The sequence below is a fragment of the Hibiscus syriacus genome, unplaced genomic scaffold, assembly GCF_006381635.1.
Source record: "Hibiscus syriacus cultivar Baekdansim isolate YM2019G1 unplaced genomic scaffold, ASM638163v2 tig00110174_pilon, whole genome shotgun sequence".
NCBI lineage: Eukaryota > Viridiplantae > Streptophyta > Magnoliopsida > Malvales > Malvaceae > Hibiscus > Hibiscus syriacus.
In genome coordinates, this window is record NW_024062612.1 from 385,350 (window position 1) to 397,182 (window position 11,833).

General features: G+C 33.1%; 1 pseudogene; it reads right to left on the reverse strand.

Annotated features, from left to right (window-relative positions):
• Positions 1-4,157: 4,157 nt before the first annotated feature.
• LOC120216976 lies at positions 4,158-11,488 on the reverse strand (annotated as a pseudogene).
• Between the last annotated feature and the right edge of the window lie 345 nt (positions 11,489-11,833).

Below are 11,833 nucleotides of genomic sequence, written 5' to 3' on the forward strand. Positions count from 1 at the left end.
AAATTAAGGTCAAGAAAAAAATTAAAAAAGAAAAACATTTTTAAACACAACTTGACCAAAAACAAATATTATGATGAACTCGAATTTTATAAAAAATCATTTTAAAAGGAATGTTCATCATACCATATTTTCAACATACATGAGATAGAAAAAAAACAAGTTATCATTCATGCTCAATACTCATGCATGCATAAAAATCAGTAGGCAACCAATTTACAAAATCAATAAGCTTTAAGGTTAGAGGTTACCCATTCTTCTTTTGTGTGACAAGAGCAATTGAAATCATTTACTTTTATCACCATTGCTCCAACACACCTACAAGAGACATTCATTTGGATTTTGGTACCCAAATTGCTTTGGGTCCTAGACTGTTAGTGTCAATGTCTTTAGTTCCCAAAGAAACCCATACTTGTCTAATTTTAAAAGATTTTATTTTCTTTATAGGACAAGTATATGCATTGTGACCATGAAAATGACAATGTGAGCATTTTGCCATTTTAACATAGATGAATTGTTTTTAGAAATTATTTCTTTTTCTTTTGTTAAGCATTCAAGCTTAACTTTCAATTCAAGATTTTCGTTTTCCAAATCTTCAATTTTGGTTTTTGAAAGCTCAAAACCGTTTTTCAAAATTTCATTTTGCTTTTCAAAATCCGATTTTGCTTTCAAGAGAAAATCATTTTCAACTTTGAATTTTGAAATCAATTTCTTATATTTGGAATTTATGGTCTCAAATTCCAAATATAATTCATCATAGGCAACTTGTAACTCGTTAAAAGAATAAGAGTTTAAATCACTAGAGTTAGAAGTTACCATTGAATCTTCTTCAATGGCCATAAGGCATAGGTTGGCTACTTCATCTTCATCATTGGAGTCATCTTCATCACTCTAAGCCGCCACAAATGCCTTCTTCTTACTTGATCCATTCTTCTTTATGAGGGGACAATTATACTTGATATGTCCCGTTCTTTGACATTCGAAACACATCGGGGGACCCTTATTTTTGTTTGATTCATGCTTCACTTCCTTAGAAGTCATGAATCTCTTGAATCTTTTGAAGAGCTTCGTCATCTCTTATTCTTCTTCATCATCATCCACCTTTTCACTTGAGTCTTGATTACTCTCATTGGTGGATTTGAAGGCAATGCCTACCTTATTCTTCTTCATGTTTTTCTTTTCTTCATATTCTTTTTCTTTGTTTGCTTCCTCATTTACCATAAACTCATGAGTGAGAAGAGAACCAATAAGCTCATCAAGAGTGAGAGACTTTATGTTCTTAGCTTTGATGATCATCGTCTTCTTCGATTTCCAAGACTTTGGAAGAGAATAAATCATCTTCCTCACAAATTTCTCATTAGGGATAACTTCTCCAAATCCCTTGAGACCATCGACAATCACGGAAAATCTATCCGTCATAGCTTTGATGTCTTCATTAAGGTAATCTTGAAATTCTCATAGCTATGATTGAGAAGACTAATTTCAGTTTCTCCTACTTCATTGATTCCTTCATGAGTGAATTGGAGCTTGTTCCATATCTCATTGGCATTTGAACAAGCACAGACTCTTCCATATTCATCCGGGCTTAAAGCATAAAATAGAACTTCTTCAAGGATCATCCCATTCTTCCAATATGCATAACTTGCTCCATTGAAATAAGGTGGCTTGTTGACCGTATTAGAGTCTTCAATGTAGTAAGAGTCGGAGGTCGAAGTCATATTCTCGGTTGCGTCGGGAATTGGTAGAACTTCTTCAAGGATCATCTCAAGGTTGTTAAACCTTCTAATGAGTCAATATATGATACCAATTGTTAGGAATCGATGAAACTCAAATTGATCAACCGAATAATTTTCCAAGAGGGGGCGAACTGGCTTTTTGAGTTTAGGGAGTAAGAGCATAAAGATGAAACAATTTGCACAAGGATTTATAGTGATTCGACTTCTCAACCAAGTCTACATCCACTACTTAAGCTCCTCACTTAGGATTTTCTAACAAATCTTCTAATTTGTTCTTTTTTTTTTCCAGGACAAAGAGATAACCTTTACAACTCCCTAGCTTTTCAAAGGCTAAGTTAGAATCAATCCCCTTTACAAAGGTTAAAAGAAATGTAAACAAGAAAACCTCAAAAACACTTATGTACAAGAGAAAAATAAGAGTGAAAAATATTTTCTCTTGATCTTTATTGCTTGGATAGGTGTTGTCCCACCTTCTTCAATTGTTATCAACTTATTTTTATATGTTGGAATGAGTTTGTGGTTGTTTCTAGCCGTTGGGGATTACTTTTCTGCAAATAAAACTGCCTATAATAGGGAGTATCATACTCCTTTCATGAGTATCAGTACTACCTTTATAATATTTAAATAAACTAGTCGTTGAAGACCGTTGGGCTTGACCAGTATCGATACTATGCTTCATGGTATCGATACCACTATGTAAAGTAATATCGGTACCCCTTGAGTATCGATACCTATTTTGCATTCTGGAATTTGAGCAATTTGGAAAACAATTGGTAGTATCGATACTACCTAGAGAGTATCGATACTTCTCTTACCTTTAGTATCGGTATCACATGAACATTATCGGTACTGTTCATGTAGTAACGATACTGTAAGAACAGTATCGGTACTACGTATCAAGAAAAACTGTTTTGTGCTCAAATTCTAGTTTAATGGACTTTGAATTATTTTTGAAAACTGTGAACAAATTCAATCAAGTCCAAAAACATCTTGCCTTAATTTGTTATATCAAAATATTATAAAACATGGTTCAGCACTATCTATTAATTAAAGAATAAGATAACGATTAAGTCTAAATTATCTAATCATTTCATTATGAAATATTAAATAAATAAATTAAATAAAATCGAATAATGTTGTCTTTTTAACGTTTGATCTGTCAAAAACTTAACACCATTCTTCAAAATAGTAATTAATAAGGAAGTTACTTAGCATCTTCCTTGTTATCCTCGCATGCAATATTAATATGGAGGATGAGATGATAATGTAGTTTGATAGATGGGTAAAAACTTCATGAAAATTTGTACCATCGAGAAGCTGAAAAATTCAGGAGATGATCAAAGAAAAAATAAGTAGGCGGCTGCCACAAACTTTCTTGATTCTCAAGCACCGCACACGTACGGTATGAAAGAGGAAAATGGAAAGAAAAAGGAGGGATCCCAAGTACATGAATCTTTACACTCTTCTGGTCTTACCCTCCAACCTTTCCTTATATTATTGGTGGTGATTAAATCCTGGAAATTTCCTAAAGGAGCCTGATTTCAGTTGCTTAGCTAGGCTAAAAGTCACATATGAGTACGCGGCACAAAGTCATTAGACAACAAAAAGCCATAACCATAAGGCCTACGGCACAGATGGAGTTACACATAGGCTGTTGCTTACTAATTATTTTGCAATGGCCTTTTTTAGTACGAGGAATAAATTAAAAATACCTTTTTTTCTTAAAGAATAAGGGAAAATTTTGTGGATATCACTTTGATTGAACATTAAAATGGGTTGATAGGGCTTGTACGCTGCTGTAGGGTGTATAGTCGTTGGGACTGGGAGTGTATACGTAATCAAGAAAATTTAAAGACATTAAAGAAAGGACAGACTGGGTTGAAACTTCATTAAAGACTGAAACTCCAGCATTCACGCTTGAATATAAATGCTATAATGAAAAATTAGTTCAAACGTCGGTCTTGCATCTGACTCAGAAACTCCAATTATATAATATCAACCCACATTTTTACACACACTATCATTAATAATGATCTCTACGGAGAAATTTGGCCAAACGATGTAGTGCACCAGTCAAAATCATAATAAAATCACATCATAATCGACTTTCTTCCCCATACTTCACGATGATCCTTTATGAGTAATTAGCTTCCTTGTAAGATAATGTGAAGTTGGTTCTCTTACCGCTGTAGAAAAAGTGTTGAACAAATTCTTCTAAGGACTACCCTGGAATCTCAAACATAGTTATACCTTGGTTTAAGCTTAAAGCAGAAACTTTTCCTTCAACATCAGTGTATATTTCAGTCAATATGTTATGCACAACATTCGCAAAAGAAAAACAGGAAATTTCCAGAAATTTAAGTATGATAGATGTGATATATTTGATTTTCAGGTTACTAATAGATAACAATCATTCCAACTGTACATTTGTAATTTTGTGTAATTACGACTTATTGAACAACATACAAGACACAACATGTGATGCTTCAAAGAAGCTAAGCAAACAGAACTTTTGAACTTGAAGGTGTCAAGTCAGATAAGCGTTCTGGGGCGTCAATAACATGCCACCGAAGCCACACTTCTCATAGCTGCATGTTTGATTCAGGCTCGAAATATAGCCCACAGCAACATGAGGTTGTGACCCACAACATACTCTGTCATCGCATGAACTGACAGCAAAAGGTTTGTATATCTGCTCCGGTAGTGGAGGCCTTCTATTGCTTCCCAGGAATCACTATTTGGATCATAAATCTTAAGCTTCATTCTTTCAAGCTCAAAAACCACAAATAAGAGCCCATGGATCACCACACTCGAGCCAGTCTAGCCTTCTCTCAATCCCACAGCCATACTCTCCCAATGATTATTTCTCGGATCATAAACCTGACCCCGGAGAGAAACAAAGAATGGCCACAGCCAGCCTTCTATGACAAGAAGCTTACCGTCTAGAACTGCAGAATCATAGGATGCCATATTGGTCCCAATGCTTTCAATGGGGTCTCAACTTCCCTTTGGAGGATTTAAAACCTCGGCTGAGTCGAGCTCAAAAAGATCTCCACTGTTTCCACCAGCTACATATATCATACCATTAATCACTTCACTAGCAAAAAATGATTTAGCAGTATTTATACTATTCATCACACTCCAACGGTGTTTTGGATCTCATAATTCAACACCAAGGGGGCAATGAACATCAGAGAACATACCCCCACAAACAAAGAGAGAACCCTCGCGCGGAATTGAAACACATCTGAAACAATGGGGGCAAACTGTCTTTGCAAGGCATCGTTGGGATTGTATGCCAAGTAAAGTGGACAAGATCAAGAACCTTCCATTGTATGTATCCAGTGCATCTGTGGAAGGTGAATACAAATAGCCAAGGTTATTTGAAACCTAGTTCATTCCTTTGGCTGAAGAACCGCTCTTTATTATCAAGCAGAAGATGTCATCGCTTGCATACAGTTTTGCAAGCTGCAAGGCTCTCAACCGGAAGCCTGAAGGAGACAATTAATGGTCACATCATCTGAAAGACCTGGAATAGCTGGTTCTCCTTAAAGAGACGACTCGTAATCTGACGAGGGATTCAACAATGAAGATGGAACCACAGTTAATCTAAATTTTGGGGACAATGTCATCTGCAAATTCCCTAGCTAATCTAAATTTTGGGGACAACGTCATCCAAATTTTGGGGATGACAACCGAATCCTTTGCATCTTTCTCTCAAACCATAACAATCTAAATCCTTGAAGACCACCCAAAAGATCTTGTTTAAGCTAGGAATTTCATGATTCTCTTTTGCATCAAATGGATTTACTAGTGAATTGAAGAACTTAAACATTTGGATCCCAATCGAAACTTCAAAAAGTCTATTCCAAGTTGGTCGCTTGTTCTTTCACACACACAAAGCAAACGAATAATTTATTTTCAGTGATTGCTGATGCACCTAAAACAAAAACACAGTTTCCCCTTTACACAAATTCATTCCAAGACTTCATCGTAATTCACCTATAATAAACTTGTAATGATCCAAACTTAAATTCCTACCCACCGAAGATAAATAACTTTTAGCTCTCTATTTATATACCATTTTGGCCTATCAGGATACAAATTAGATGAATCTAAATCAAACAAAAGTCCCACTGGGATAGAAAATTATATCTAGAAAATAAAAAGTGAAAAGGAAAATAACGGTATCATGAATAGAGCTCTAAAGAAAATCTATTTTGTTGATCCTAATCCAATAAGAAAACCAGAAATCCATAATAACCACACCATATAACTAATAGAAATGAAGTATTTACAGCCTGCAGAAATTGATGATTCACAAAAGAGACAAACCCCAGAAATAGCTTATCCAATCTAACTTAAAAACAAACCATATAGCATAAAAGAAGAAGAAAAGTTATGAAAAACTGATATGTAAGACTTTACAAAGAAGGAATTTTGTTGAATAGTTACATAATAGATGGTGCCCTTTGATGAGATTTACCACTGGTTTTAGCATGAAAGAAACCTCTTACTCCCTTCCTAGTCCGGTATTCTCCTTAATAACAAATGTATGAAGTATAAATTATTACTGATGATAAATTGAATTATACAATTATAACTGTGGGAAAGAAAGTATTGCCGTTGATTCAGTTATAGGCCCATTTAAATCACGCGCTGAATAAGTAATTTGTGGGTAAGGGCGGTAATCGGGCGGGACGAATATGGATATCTCTTTTATTATTCTTATATTTATTTAATATTTTTATATCCACCACTTATTTATCATTCTTGATAGGTAAAATTTTTAAATTTATACCTACTCACATGATATATTTTTAAATTCATCATCACACTCATTATTTAATTAGATACCTACCACTCATCTCATGTCTCTGTGTACCAGATTGTACTCGTCCATACCCGTCAATTTGATATAGGAAAAATAACGATCTTCAATTCTAAAAATATTTATACTCTAATAGTTGATTAAATTATAAATCATGTCCTATAAAATCTTAAAATTTACAAAATAGTCTTTAGAATTATATCTAAATTCATAATAGTACAAAATTTATATGGTGAGGTATTAATAGGCACACATATATAGGGCGGACAAATATGAGGAGGGCAGATACGGAGCGTGTAAGGTCTCAAACACATCATTTACCCACTATTCACAGCGGATATAACTTTTTACATCATTACCTACTTACTACACACTAAATTTATACCAATTCTCACTCCAATTAGAACGAGTACAATGTAAAACTCACCAAACTTTACCTGTATGCCATCTCTATTTATGCGCCGATAAGAAAAGAAAAAAATTGTAACATGCTGAACACGAGCTTGAAACAGCGGGTCTTAGAATTTACAACTGTATTTTGTATGTCCGAAGTATTTAATAAGCAATGAAAATAGGGCAATTTTGCTGAGATAGCAACTTTATTTATTTTTTATTTAATTTAGGTGTTGAAGAAATTAATTCTTAAGATAACGTGGATGTCGCGATATCAATAAAAAAATAGGTAAATTATATTATACTTTTAGAAAGATATATGAAAGATATAATATTTTTAAAAAGATTTATAGAAGATGTAATATCTTTTCTAAAATTTATGTAGTCGAGCTGTTAATCTTCATAGAGATTACAAGAATCGATAATCCTGCGATTCAACAATCATCGGATGCCTTAAACGTCTTTTTAAAATTGTCAGGTGATCTAAACGTTTTTTTTTTCATTGAGTATTTAACAAACACACTAGTTGAAGAAATAATGTTTTTTTTCTTTTATACGAGTAAATTCTTTTTTTATTACATTATATAAAACAATACTACGAAAATAAGATTCATAAAAAAAGTAAAAATTTATTTATCAAATTAAAATATATTTAAAATTCTATTAACATTTTACGTATAATATTTAAGTATGTTGTATTTTAAATGAAGAATTTGTATTCAACTTTTTTAAAAAATATTGTTTGATAGTTACGAAATGTGAATATATATTATACTATATAATATATAAAAATTCATATATATTTATAAAGTTATATACATATTTAAATTATAAAGCTCATCAAAATTTTAAATACTTTAATTTTATTTTTAAATTTATGAAATTTCATGTTTGATTTTTTGTATTACTTATCTATTTAAATTTTATTTAAGAGAGTCGTATCAATCAATAAATTTATTCTTATAATTGTATTTATTTGTTATCTAAAAACATAGATTTCTTTAACGCAAACCCAGATAAAAGAATAATTGTTATTCTTTAAAGACCTGAATTCGAACAATATAGTTACCAGTAGGGATGGGCATGGGTCGGGTTGGGTCGGATTTTTGGTCCACCTGACCCGACCCGAGAAGAAGGGGACCTCCACCTGTGACCCGACTTGACCCGACAAAATTAGTTTTTCACCCAACCCGACCCGACCCGAACACCACATTAAAAAAACCCGACCCGAACCCGAATTTTTTTTTAGAAAAATCCAACCCGATCGGGTCGGGTTCGGGTTAGATGCCCATCCCTAGTTACCAGGAGTGTGGGAGCCTAATTTCTTTTTATGGGCCTAAGGTTACACAAAAAATACATACTCACCAACTTTGGACCATGAATTTTACAGACCGAACCCAAATCAACAACACTTGAAAGCTGCCAAGGAAAATTTCTTTTTTGGCAAATTGACAAGCCATCAAATTAGTTTGATTTTATTTTATTTTTCAAGTAATAGTAATAGTTAATTTTTTAAAATAAAAATATAATAAGTATTTGAAAAATAAAAATAAACTAATTACATAAACATATAATTTTCTCTAAAACTTAATGAAATATACACATTAATCACCTAAGAATAAAAATAATAATACAAGATGATGATAGAAACACAATCAAACAATTCATAAAAATAATAGATATGAACAAACACCACTATTAATAGGGATGAATAACACTATCAATATTAACATAAAATGTGTAAAACAATAATATCTTGTTGACAAATTAACATTACAACAACTTAATCATGACATATCTTTGATGATTGTGAATGTCTGCTAATATTAAACCCGAGGGATAGATTAACATGATAACTAAACAAATACCATTTAGATTTAGAGAGCTGATGCCAAATTTAATCCTAAAAAAATGTACTACAAGATTAGACAAAGAACATATTACAAGAACGAATAAAATCATTCACCAATTTTATATAAAAAAAGAAAATAATAATTAAATAAATATGTAACTCAAATTATTGAAAATTAAAAAAAAAATAAGAAAAATCAATGACCGACAATTAATTAAAATTAATATTGATAATGGAAAATAAAAAAAATAAAATTTAAGTATGAATCAAACAATCTTAATGATTAAAGAAATTATTGTTATTCTTAGAAATATTTTGTTTAAGCACCCACGATTACAAAAATATTTAAGCCTGTAGAATAGAAAACAACATTGAAAAAAATGAGCGCGGTTAAAATTTTCACACAAAACTTTTTTTTATTTAATTTAATTTTTAGACAACATATATCTATATTATTTGTGGAACAAAATTCGTCTGCTCTTTTCTCATGCCCGTAATTGTGCCTCACTTATCACTTTTTGACACGTGTTTTTTCTTACTACTTTACTAATATTTTTACTTACGACAACAAAAACGTTAATTTCAGTAAAAAAAAGATCTAGTAATCATCAACGCCTCTTGTCCCTCCCAAACAACGGTGGAGTTTGTAGAGAAATCAGGCTTAGTGAAAGACCCATTTCTCCATCCAATTTTTGGCTGTAGAAGGTAACCATTGATATCATATCTTTAACTGAGTTCACCATCGCATTATGCTCAATGCTTCAATAAACAGAAACAAGCAACCTATCATTAATTGAAAAGCATGTCCATTTAGCTCATCCACAAATAACAGTAATGGTGAGAGTTCAATCTTTAAACCTTATGAATAACGAAGTAATCAGCAGATGTTTTGCAGGAAGCTTACAAAATTAACCTCTCTATTCAAGGCTCATCAACATTTCAATCAATAAAAATAAAAAGAATAATAATAATCAATAAAGGCCTGAGATTCAACATGACAACAGTGGGGTCAGTGGGAATAATTGTCATTCTTGTTCTTGGCTTAGTTCTTTCTGATTTTCTAGTGTTGGCCCAGTTCGATCCCTATAAAGGCATGAAACTAGCTAAATCAATCACCATCGACACTGCCCTACCGTTGTTAAAGTTTTTAATGTGTTAGGCTTTGATGCCAAGGTTGATGGAAAGTCCTCAGCTCCATTAATTTCATCGGAGTATTCACAGAAACCTGCAATCATGCAGGGAAGACAATGTTACTGATCTCCAAAAGAGAATTCGTGTTAGGATCGATGACATTTTTCGGTTCGTGTTGCGTTGAACCTCCTCTGATGGTTAGTGTCTTCGGAACTATTATTGCCCAAGATTGGATCAACTTCCAAAACCTTAATGGTTTAATCATAAGTGGAAAGGGTGTTTTCAATGGTAAAAGTGAAACGATGAGGATGACACGAGCAAGTGTTTTTAAGATTAATTTTGTAAGCAATCGATCAAATCACTTCTAATTGATTTTGTGATCAATATCGGGTACCTTATGGAGATAATTGTTAATTTAATGTCTTTCATTTTCTGTTTCCATGTGGTTAGCAGATGAATAATATATGGTATTTTGAGTTTGGAGATAATATCCAACGTGATTAATCGAAGCAATGAGCATAGTGCGATGGTGAACTCAGTTAAAGAAATGATATCAATGGCTACCACTACATCAAAAGTGTTCTATAGTGGCGTTTTTAAGGTAAACGCCATAAAATTTAAGCATGTAACGGTGTTTACCATCCAAACGCCACGAAATGATACTTTAGCGGCGTTTATAGTTCAAACGCCGGAATAGAGTTGTTTATAGTGGCGTTTTTTCAACTAACGCCGTAATAGAGTAGTAATTTAGCGGCGTTTGTATAAAAATGCCACAACAGGGTTGTTTATAGTGGCCTTTTTCCAACAAACGATGCTATAGAGAAGTAATTTAGTAGCTTTTATCAAACAAACGCCGCAATATGTTTGTTTATAGTGGTGTTTTTATAAAAATGTCGTAAAAACATGTAATACAGTGGCGTTTGTTTAATAAACGTCGCCAAAGGGTCAATATATGCTCCATCCTTTTCTCCTGCCTGATTCCTAAAATCATTTCAATGCTGCTTCCCTAAAAGGGTTTTCTCTGGTACAACAACAACTCTCATACGATTCCAGAAGTCGTCATCTTCTGTCTGTCCCGGCGACCAAATCTGCCCTCTCACCGGCGAACAGTTATCTCACGATTGCACGGTTTGATCTCTTCTCTGACTACAAAACTTTTTCATTTATTTTTTGTTGGTATTCTAAAAATGGGGAAAACCCAGAAAGCTAACATAATGGAGAAAAATAATAGCTTTCGAATAGGAAAAGAATATCTATACATATTGTTTTATTGGTTTACTGCTTGGGATCAGCAGTGTTTTTCTGCTTTCGAATAGAAAAATAATAGCTTTCGACTAGGAAAATAATAGCTTTTCAAAACGTGAACAAATGGTTGTGGTACAAAGAGCAGGTGTTGTATTCAATAAGACAAATTATTGTCGGAATGTCCACGTGGCGTCTTTGCTCTGACGATGGATCAAATTATCGTTGGGAGGCTATCAGTCCGAACTTGCCGTCAAAACTCGATGATGACCATAAAGGCCCTCCTATTGCAAAATACCTTTCCATGGCCGATCTCCTACTTGAAGGTAATAATTAATCGCTGAAAGTTTATGTCGCTATATTTTTATTTTGTAATCTCAAATTTCATAGATCACATGCATGCAAGATGTTCAAAGCTTATTAAGAACGATGATAGAGAAGTGGATAAATACCCGATGTTTAGAACCGAAATTGCTAACTCTGTGGCGTTAAAAGAATCTTCAATTGCAAAAGCAATATATATCCTCAATGAAAACGACATTGCCTCTACTGATACTCCAAGTAAACTTTTCTATCTTCTATTTTAATTTTTTTTAATGTTTGATTTAGTTCCAAAGCCACCTCCAATCAAGTTTCATACTGTAGGTGGAA